At 41.9% G+C, this 11,317-nt stretch overlaps 1 pseudogene; it reads left to right on the forward strand.

Moving 5' to 3' along the window:
* The first annotated feature begins 10,449 nt into the window (after positions 1–10,449).
* LOC110330921 lies at positions 10,450–10,904 on the forward strand (annotated as a pseudogene).
* The last annotated feature ends 413 nt before the right edge of the window (positions 10,905–11,317 follow it).

Below are 11,317 nucleotides of genomic sequence, written 5' to 3' on the forward strand. Positions count from 1 at the left end.
CTCTTCCCCAGGACGCTCTCTCAGTTCCCTTCCCCCTCCTAACATTCAGGAGGGGGTGGAACGTCTGTATCTGTAAAATCGTGTATTTCCACAGATTTATCAATGTATTCTTTTTTCCACAAAAATGGTAACACGGTTCATTAACTCATAGTTTTATCACATGCTACTCATCTTAGAAACATCTGTGTGCTTTACCAGGTAGTATCCTTTATCAGTATTGTACCTTCAGCGTGACTTCCTTTCTTGGGTTTTACACCCATTTACATTCCATAAACAAAGGAGAAACAAGGCCTCATTAGCAACACCATGCCAACCTGGGCCAGGACTGAGTTGGAGTTCCATTTGCTTTCTCCACTAGAAGCAAGTTGGCCATCTTCTCGGTGCCTTACTAGGTTTCCTCTTTGTAAAAGGAGAAAAATAATGTTTCCCACCCCAAATAACAGGAGGAGCTACACTACCCAAGTCCGGAGCTGGTATAACACCTGATGCATAGTAACTGCTCAAGGCCTCAACCTCCTTTCCCATACAGATCAGTAACCAACACGCTACTGAAGAACATATGAATTACTCCCAAAGGTTTTCAATAGGCACAAAGCTGTTAGAGGTATCTTTATACATGTGTTCATTTTATGTATGTGGATGTGTGTGCACATATACCTAGGTATTCACACACTACAGTCAATAAAGAGGCATATGTAGCAAGACCGAAGGCTGTATCTATGAACATAAATATCGCAACTGTCGGAAAGTTTACCTTAATACTCACTACCGTAAGTAACATACATGTATACTACAATACATCTCACTAATCCTGGGTTATCAAGATTCCAACTTTGTCCAGTTAATATATTAAAAAAAAAAAAAAAGTGAAAAGGTGAGGCCTGCACGTGCAGTTCAGCGACAACAGTGCTTGCCTGGCACGCGAAAAGCCCCGGGTTCAATCCCTGTCACTGACAACACAGGAGGTTTGGCTGAGGCTTCACATTTTGCTTTGTGTTATTACGGTGGAAGTGTCTTCACCCATTCAGGTCATTTTCAGTGTCTTTTTGTCGACATATACTTACTTCTACAATAGTTCCAACCTTTCCATTCATCGGTTCATAGGATATTTTAGATAGTTAAAATTGTACCACTTTGGCTTAATATGTTTCATGTGTTTTTTCCAGTTTGGCCTTCCTTATGTTTGTCGTTCATTTTTGTTTTTATACTTTTCATCATAGTGAGTTTAATCCTTGTTTTCAGGATTTTGGATAGTTTTGTATCATTTGTACAAAGACTTTACAAGAATCGAGTTTCTGGAACATTCTCTCATTATTCTTTCTGGTGTTATTCTGGCTTTACTGTGCTAACGTGATGCCTTTCGACTATCTTGATTTATTTTGGGGGAGAGAAGGTCCCGCTGTGCTTTTTCCAAGAAGTTACCCAAGAGCTGTACTTGGGCATCCTCTGGAAGCTAGCTGAGAGTTGCCTTGGTAACTTGGCCACTGAATTCTGACACCTGTCACACTGGAAGGAGGACTCTGAGCCTTGGGAAACAATGAAGTCTCAGAAAAACCTGTCTGAGCTGCACCTGGACCCCTAATCCACGGACAGCATTGACAGTGTGTTGTTTGAGGCCTCTGAGTTTGTAGCAATCTGTAATCACAACAAGGGAGAGTAAGTCAAGTCAAATCCAGTTCCAGAACAGTACACACACAAATAGTAAATATCTCTTAGCATATAAACTTACAGCAGAGGGTAGAGCTGAAGGAAATGTCAGCACAATGCCTTCAAGTCTGTCCCTAAGTTTACAGTGCAGTGAGTCAACCATTCCAGACTGTCATCCAACACTCCAAAGTTCAAAACTTTGGCACAGCTCTTTTACAAATCACAAATGTCAAAGCCCGGGCTAAATGCTATTTATTAGCACTCAGGATTTGTCTCAATTGGAATCTTCTGAGTGCAGAGTCAATTTGGAAAAAGCAGTATAATGATTTATATCCAAAGATGAGAAGGATTGTTTTTAGAATAATTGAAATTTTTCATTTATCTCTGCCTCTGTTCTTCGGGCACCCCTGGCGTTTGAGTCTGAGTGATTTTCTTTTTTATGGTTGGAAATGCAACCACAAAAGCCTGCTCCCAGCCATACCTCTGAGCACTTTGATGGCAAACCAGTATTCTAGAATTTCACACATTATAATAAGCTGAACACATGCAACCAGGTGTATAATTTCCAACTTGACATTAATTATCTTTGTCCTGAAGCAAGCTGTTCTATCTTCTTCGAGAAGGATGCTAAAAGCTGTTTAGGAACTAAAATGTTGACTGACAAAATCTGTTTCACACTCTCAGATCCAAAATTCAAAAGTATCATTTCCATTAAAATCTTCTTCCTCCTTTTGGATCTGGTTAATTTGGGTGTGTGATATTTTTATTTACGTGCAAGTTTTTTGATATTTAATAAAGTTTATTAAACATTTTGAAAAGCTTCTTTCTCCCCCACGATATGATCTTAACATCAAGTTCTTACGGCCTACTAAGCACAATGGCTATAACCCACTTTGTTTTAGATTTTTTTTTTTTCTTTGTTGAAGATACCACACATCTGGAAGCTGGAACCACGCTGGAAGCACCTACCCTGCTAAGTAGCTTTCTTAGTGCCAGAAGGTTCTGTGCAGGTGTTGTTGTTGTTGTTGTTGTTGTTGTTGTTGTTGTTGTTGTTTTGGTTGGTTGGTTGGTTGGTTGGTTGGTTGGTTGGTTGGTTTTTTGAGACAGGGTTTCTCTGTATAGCCCTGGCTGTCCTGGAACTCACTCTGTAGACCAGGCTGGCCTCAAACTCAGCAATCCGCCTGCCTCTGCCTCCCGAGTGCCACCACACCCAACTGGTTCTGTGGAGTTTGATTGGGGGGGAAGCTTACTGTAGAAAGTTCTGGAAAGAACTGGGGTTTCTATTCTGCCTTCAGCCCTTCGGTTCCTGAATAAAAGACACATGTAGTCTTTATATTTACCATAAGCCTTAAAAGGAACAAGAGCTGGACGAATACCTACCTCTATGCTATTAGAACCTACTTTCCTAATGATGACCCCAAATTATCACTTAGTACTTACTATGTCTTTTCTGGGCTACTCTTAACCCTCACGGCCACGTTCGTATGGCTCATCTAATAACCCATGCCGGCTTCTCCTTCCTCCTCCTGAACCTTCTTCCTCCACAATTTTGTTCATAAATGTCTCTAATTTTTTTTTCTAATGTCTGCTTCCATATTTTATCCTTTTCCTTTTCCTGTTCTGAGGTCTTGTGTACTGAAAAGACACAGCAAACTAAAATGCTTATTAAGATAAGGCAGGGGCGGGGGGGGGGGGGGGGGGTGGAGCTGTCTCAGCATTTAAAGCACTGACTGCTCTTCAGAGATCCTGAATTCAATTCCCAGCAACCACATGGTGGCTCACAACCCTCTGCAATGGAATCCGATGCCCTCTTCTGGTATGTCTGAAGACAGCTACAGTGTATGCATAAAATAAATAAATCTTAAAAAACAAAACAAAAAGAAACAGACAAGTGGAAAGCTTAACAATGCAACAATTGCAATAATTATAACTGGCAAGATGCTCGTTTCCTCTAGATACATCCCTTTTGAGATGTTTGGGATAAGTCTTACTTAAAGTTCAAAAGGTCTTTATTGTGTTTATCATCGTCATCTGTCTATTTTTTACCCAAAATACCAACTTCCAATCCTATTGTCTGAAGTTTTCTGTGCCTTTGTCTCCCTTTGGACTCTGCAGTGGCCTCTCATTCTTTTATTTGTATTGAGGGGCTGATAGCAGAAAAGACATGGCCTGGTGCTCTGGAGACGGTGTTGTCCTCTGTATCCTATGCATGACCTGTGAGGGTCGGGAGAGGAGAAGGAGGCCGCCATGAGGGGAGAGGAACCCTGGGCACACATCCAGGAGAAACGGCAAGTATCTGGGGTACACCGACGGGGAGGTAGCCAGGCCTGCACTTCGAAAAATAGATTGGGGTGACCCCCAGGAATTGTCAAATAAAAATAACTGTAGTCTGAATCTCATTTATTTGTTACACTGGTGGGGATGTGTTTAAGTTGTTTGTACTACAAAAGCTGTCTTACCTGCCTGTGAATCCTTCCAACTTCAGTAAGAGCCCACCTGGCAAGATATTCCCATTGGTGCAAAATGGCATGAATGTTACAGGGGTAACAAACTGCTTTCTGGTTGTGTTTAAGACCCTCTACACAGGAAGGTATGCATACATGGTAGAAGCCTAGCCAAAAACCAGTGGCTGGGGAGGTCATATGCCTCATAAGAGAATCTACTGCTGTTATTTTGCCAAATGCATGTAGTAGCATCATATTGCTTTCTAAACACATCCTGATACCCACAGGTTAACGCAACCCCCATACCTCCTGTCTGATGCTTCTTAACTGTGGTTATACAAGGTGACTTTGAAGTGCTCATAGCCAAGTGGGATCTGTGAACCACCCCTTCCCTTAAGGCTCAGGGAATATCACAGAAAGGGGGGCAAAAGACTAAAAGCCAGAGGTCTGGGGGCTCATGAAAAAGAACACCTTCTAGACACGATGGGGCTGTTACACTCAAGAACACACAGAATCAAAATGTGTAAGACCTCAACAGGATCCAGTAGGTTCTAGTAGGACTAGCCAGGCATCAACCCTAGCTGAGAACTATTGACAGCTGCTGGCTGCTGGAAAAGGGACAGTCAGCCCAGGTGTTAGGGGATAGCCCAGCATCCATGTGGACACAGGCAGCACAAAGTGAACTCTGCATCACAAAGGAAAAGAAGATGAGAACATGAAGCTGGAAGGTGAACTGGAGGTGTCCCAGAGGAGCTAGGGGTGTGGAAACAATCAAATACACTGTGCACAAGTATCAGGTTCCCAGCGAAGGGCTGAGTCTTTTTAAGGTTTGGTGTTTTTTTGTCATCTCCCACATTTTGTAAAACATTTTGAAATCAGTGTCTGACTTCCTATCTGGATGTAAATCTAGAACTTGAGTCACTCAAAGAACAGGACCGATCCAAAGTCAGGTTTTATAAGGATGCTGTGGGTGGAGACAGATTTCACAAGGGATCGGGGACCTACAGAGTCACCAAGAGTTAATAGCACTTCTCCCACTGCATGTCAGAAGAACAAGCCACAGATCAAGGAAATGAGACCACACATAATTATATTCATTATCTGGTTTCTAAGTGCCGGGGTCGCATTGTTACCCCCAAACCTTCCAGAAAGCCAGCGTACAACAGCCTTCTGTTATCAACCCTGAATTGTTAATCAGAAGGCACTATACGTTCTGGTGAGGGGGCAGTAGGGAAAAGGGACCTTCACCAGACCACCTGGCCCCGGGCCGGTGTAGTAACAGCATCAGTGATAACAGCTGACCTTTATGGGACATTATGTACAATGCACTTTTCAGACGTCAAGCTCTGACACAAGGACCGGATGAAAATGATAACTGACAAGTGTTTCCGAGGGAGGTAGAGGTCATTCTGCCGCTTTCTAGAGGAATGAGGAGCGAAGTCAGGCTGTGGTGGCGCACACCTTTGATCCCAGCACCACAGAGGCAGAGGCAGACGGATCTCTGAGATCAAAGCCGGCTTCCTCTACAGAGAGAGTTTCAGGATGACCAGGGCTACACAGAGAAACCCTATCTCAAAAAAAGTTTTAGAGAAAGAGAGAAGAGGAGGAAGAGGGGAGGGAAAAGGGGGAAGGGGAAGGGAAGGGAAGAAGGGAAGGAGAGAGGAAAGGGAAAGAAGAGAGGGGGAGAAGGGGAGGGGGAAGAGGGGAAGGGAGGGGAAAGGGGGAAGAGAGAGGGGGGAGGGAAGGGAAAGGGAGAGGGGGGAAGAAAAGATTAAGGGGCAGACAAAATTGCAAATTTAAGAAAACAAGTCAATTCTCCACCAAAGAAAAGTTCGATGGCTTTGATTAAGGCAAAGAGAGGGTTTTTTCTATAAAGCTCTTGAAAACCAAAAGAAGCAGAGGCCTGAGTGGGGCATTAAGCAGCCTCCGCAGGAAACACCAACACTGTTCTATACAGTTCTCAGGGCCTGGCTTTCCTACTGAAGCCTCGTGACTGTGAAAATCACACAAGGGGTAGAGTCACATCTCACAGAAGCTGCTCTGGCTTGAAATCTGCCCTTAATATAAGGCAGGCAACAGAGGAAATTCTATTTAATAAGGCATCTGGCTTCTAAATGAAGATGCATCCCATTTTTATTCTAAAATAATTTTAATTCGGTTTGTTATTGAAACATGAAGTTGATGTCATTTGTAGTTTCCTGTCCCAGAAAATTGTGTTTCAGGGGGAAAGTAGGAATTCTAGAGTATTTTTCTAGTACAAGGTCTTGCTTTTCTCTTGTGTGACAAGTCTGAATAGAGACTCCAGCATTACCATTCTCTGTGGGACTTTCGCCTCTTAGGCATGAAGTTGTTTGGTTTAACTAGAATGAGTGGCTGGACACTTGCTTGTCTTATAATCTTGCTACTTCACTGATGCCTCTGTATTTCTAGTCCAGTCGCTGACTGCAAAGTACTTAGACCTGAAAATCTCTTTGTCTTATACCATTTCTCCGGCTAGGTCTTCTTCCTTTTCTCACATTCGGTATCTTGTTCCAATTCTATCTTTGTAGCCAAAAGGACTCATAACTGTCCGGTGTAAGAGGAGAACAGGGAGTGTGAGATAGAGGGGAACAGGGAGTGTGAGATAGAGGGATGACTTCGCCTAGAGGAAGGGAAACCTTGGTTTTAGTCCTAAAATTTAGGAAGTGTTGTCTGTTTGTTTGTCTGTTTGTTTAAAAAGAACCATACAATAGAGATTAAAGGTAATATGAAAACCATCATAAAGGAATGCCAAAATTGGGCTGGTGAGATGGCTCAGTGGTTAAGAGCACTGACTCATGCTGGAGGTCATGAGTTCAAATCTCAGCAACCACATGGTGGCTCACAACCATCCGTAATGAGAAACAAATTTTAAAAACCTATGAGCCTGAGCAAGCGGAGCTGGACGGGAGTGGGACCAGAGCGGGGCCGGAGCTGGACCAGAGCAAGCTGGCCAGAGCAAGAGGGAGAAGGAGCAGGGGAGGGGAGAAGAATGCCAAAATTAACCAAGGCAAATTCAGATTCCATGGCAGTGGTGGTGCGGCACAGTAGTAGGGCACACGACTTGTGAACACAGGGCTTAGGCCCCTTCTCCAGCATCTTAGCGAGAAACAGACAATGTGGGGGTCATCAGAAGCTAGAGCTTACGGTCTGTGAGCACGGCACAGACAGACAAAGCCACCTCCGCGTTCTATTCTTACTCAGATGCACACTGCATCTTATTATAAATTAATAATTAAGATAGTTAGCATCTATGAAACCATCAAGATGTGATATTGTGGGTAAATTGTTGTCGGGAACAAATGTTACCTAAGTATTCCACGTACCTCCCCGTTTCTCTCCTAAAGCAAGAAACTCACAGCTGAATTTACTGAAAGCTGCCACCATTTAGGTAAATCCTTCGCCAAATAAAAGACCCCCTCACGCCACCTTTAAATGATATATAATTATGTGTCATTCTTGGGCTTAGGTTTGAAAAGTGGACACATATTTAAGACTTAAGTAGACACTGATTATGTGAAAATGTTTATAGCCCATATACAGCACATTTTTACTATGCTATCCTTATCACATGAACTATAATATAGATTTGGAAAAATAAATAAATAAAGCACATTTGCCCACATGCAGGGGATGCGCACGCCAGGGCGTGCTTGATGGGATGCAACTGGCTTGATTAAAATGCCTACGAGATTTATTTTTATTTTTTTTTATTTTTTTATTTTTTTTGCCTACAGGAGAAATTGTTATATAATTCTCTAATGCACCTGCTACGTTTTGTTTTTGTTTTTTAATAAAGATGAGTCCAGGTGATCTCTGAGCAGCTCTCTAGTGTTAAGTCAAGGCAACAGTTATAGAACGAAAACTGCAAATGGAATATGTAAAAAGCAAAATAACTCAAGAACTTAGCCTTTGGCGAAAATGACAGACATTTGTTCATTAGGGTTTAGAAAGTCTGTTGTGGTTCTCGAGGAAATGTCAGGGCAGTGCCCCACCATTTGTCAGAAATAAACCAATTCTCCTAATAAGCATATTATGTATCCCAAACTGAATTATAGTACAGGAGACTGAGTAGATCATATATCAAATTCTAACATTATTTCAGCTTGTCTAGTCTTTAAATTAATGCACATCCCAAGTTAGAGATTTCCTGTTTTAAACAGTCCCTTTCTAAGAAAAATGCAAATATCTTAACAAGAACGTGCTATTTCAGTTCCCTTTACCTTTTTTCAATAGACTAAAAGTGTGTCTTCTATAATTTTTTACACTGATATAGTATTTATGCTTCTTATTAGGAAGTCTGCACTTACAGGGTGGTTGATTATTAGTGTGTACTCAGTTGGCTATATGTGAACATCCCAGATGAGTGATATTTTATTCAATGAATGGGTTTTTTAAATTTTAAACTAAAAAAAAAAAAAAAAAAGCTAAAGCCAAACACTAGAAATACAATAAAAGGTTTATGTACAAGTAACATTATACAGACTGAGAAAATTACATTTGTGTTATTTTATGCATTATATGTTAAGGGATACATTATACATATGTGTGTGTCTTTGTGTGAATCTGTGTGTGTGTGTCTGTATGCGTGAATTTGTTTCTGTGTATGTTTATGTGTGTGTATCTGCATCTGTGTGTGTATGTTTGTGTATCTGTGTTTCTGTCTGTGTGTGTGTCTGTGTATATCTGTGTTTATGTTTGTGTATATATCTGTTTAAGTGTCTATGTGTGTAAAGCTGTATGTCTGTGTGTGTGTGTATGTGTGTATTTGTGTCTGTATGTATGTGTGTATGTGTGTGTTAAGGAAAAGGTGACTGGATGCCATGGATTTGAGAGACAGCAGTTTTAATATCTCAAAAATAAGAAATGCTTGATGTGCAGTGAAGATGTCTCAATGACTGAGAATTCCATTCATAGTGATCTGAGTATACAGTGGGTTGTTTGTTTTCAGAAAACATAGATGTATATCAAAAATCGACAGGACAGTCTGATTTGCACAGTTCCATCTTAGAACTGGGACAAAGCAGGAACTCATCTCCCTTGGACCCCCATCCCTTGTCTGGTTCTCTAATAGAGGTCCCCATTCCTAGCCTCATGTCTGTAGGTTCTAATTTTTTCTGTTACTACCACTGGTGTCAGAGAGAGCCAAGGACGTGTATGTATGACCTGGGAAGGCCTGGAGAGTACTGGCTCCCCCTCCAGAGCAAACGGTTTATAATTACTTATAACCTCACCTTCAGGAGGTCAAACATGCTCTTCTGGCCTCTGCAGGCACCAAGCGTACATGTGGTGTACAGACAAACATACAGGCTTATTATTATTATTATTATTATTATTATTATTATTATTATTATTTAAAGGAATTTCCCAGGGAACTGGAATGATTTGGACATACCAACTTTGTTCTCAGCCAGATATGATGACTCACACCTGCAATCTAGTGCCTGGGAGAGACTGAAACAGAAGGATTGCTACAAATTCAAAACAAAAACAAAGTACTTTGTCATACACATTTCTATGCATCTGTATGTCACTTATGTACAAACGGAATAATATAGCACCAAGCATTTGGTCACCTTATCAATACGGTATCTCACATACATATTTCCATCTGCATGTCAGTTTCGTTAGTCTTTGGATGTGCTTGACAGAGCAGAAGCACCCAGTTACTTGAGATGAACGAAGCATCTACAATCCCACGCTTGGTTATTCTAGTAAATAAAGAAAATTTCAAAGATAGTTGAAAGCAATCTTTGACAATGAATTAGTGTTACAATGGCTTGTATATACATTAAGTGAACTTCAATAATATTGAAATAAAAGTACTATTTTAAAAAAACCAAAATGCACTAATTTGCCAGTGATCCCAAGAGGAAATGTTTGACTTTCACCTCCATAACTGGAGACTTAGTAGCTGCCTTCTGAATGCAGAGGTGTGCACAACCATTATCCTTATGTATTTATTTCTGGGAAGGGATGCTGAAAATATTTGCATGGTCAGACACTTCACTAGTTTCTAAGAACACTTATTCTCTCTCTCTCTCATTGTCTTGACCAACTCACCAGGTTCCTCTCCATCCAATTTACCAAGCTAGAAAGTCTTCAGCAAGGCCAGTTAATGACCAGCATGGCCCCCACACAAACGGGCAGCTCAAAGACAGACTGGTCACTTTGTATAATTATAAGAAGTGAATAATATGTGGTCAGCTCAGATTCTGGGATAATCTTTGTGAAAATCTTTGTAAATGCCCCCCCTTCCACTCTGACACAAATGAAAACAACAAATAATTAAAAATTAAGGTGAAGATTAGTGAAATGGGCGTAGTGCGCCCCCCTCCCTTTCTGCCTCCTCTGCCGCCATGGCGCCTGTGAAAAAGCTTGTGGTGAAGGGGGGCAAAATAAGAAGCAGGTTTTGAGTTCACCCTCGACTGCACTCACCCTGTAGAAGATGGAATCATAAATGCTGCCAATTTTGAGCAGTTCCTCCAAGAGAGAATCAAGGTGAACGGGAAAGCCGGCAATCTCGGCAGAGGGGTTGTGACCATTGAACGGAACAAGAGCAAGATCACTGTCACCCCCGAGGTGCCTTTCCCCAAAAGGTATTTGAAATATCTCACCAAAAAATATTTGAAGAAGAACAACCTTCGAGACTGGCTGTGTGTTGTCGCCAACAGCAAAGAAAGTTACAAGCTGAGTTACTTCCAGATTAACCAGGATGAAGAGGAGGAGGAAGACGAGGATTAAGACACATTGGTCTGCAATGTTTTGTATTAATTCATAAATAAAATTTAGGAAAAAAAATTAGTGAAATGGCTCAACAGGTCGGGGTTGTTAGCACCGAGCCTGAAGGAAGACCTGAGTTCGACCCCTGAGAAGCACAAGGTAGAAGGACAAAACCGTGGTGTTTTATAAAAGATAGGAGACCAGAGATATGTGGTGGGCATGTGCTAGGGTGTAGGGGAAGGGGATGCCTCTAAGGGCCCATGCTGAGGCATCCCTTCCCCCTGAGGTACCACCCATATGACAGTATAATATAGAATAGAGTTTATTCAGGGCGTGGGGCAGGGAGTTGAGAGGGTAATACAGAGAGGAGGGGAAAGGGAGGGAGGGGGAGGGGGAGGGGAGGGGGAGGGGGAGAGGGAAAGGGAGAAGAGGCCATGAGCACATGGAGGGGAGAGGGGAATGGGGAGAGAGGAGAAGCAGGAGCA

Source organism: Mus pahari, chromosome 13, assembly GCF_900095145.1.
Source record: "Mus pahari chromosome 13, PAHARI_EIJ_v1.1, whole genome shotgun sequence".
Taxonomy (NCBI): Eukaryota; Metazoa; Chordata; class Mammalia; order Rodentia; family Muridae; genus Mus; species Mus pahari.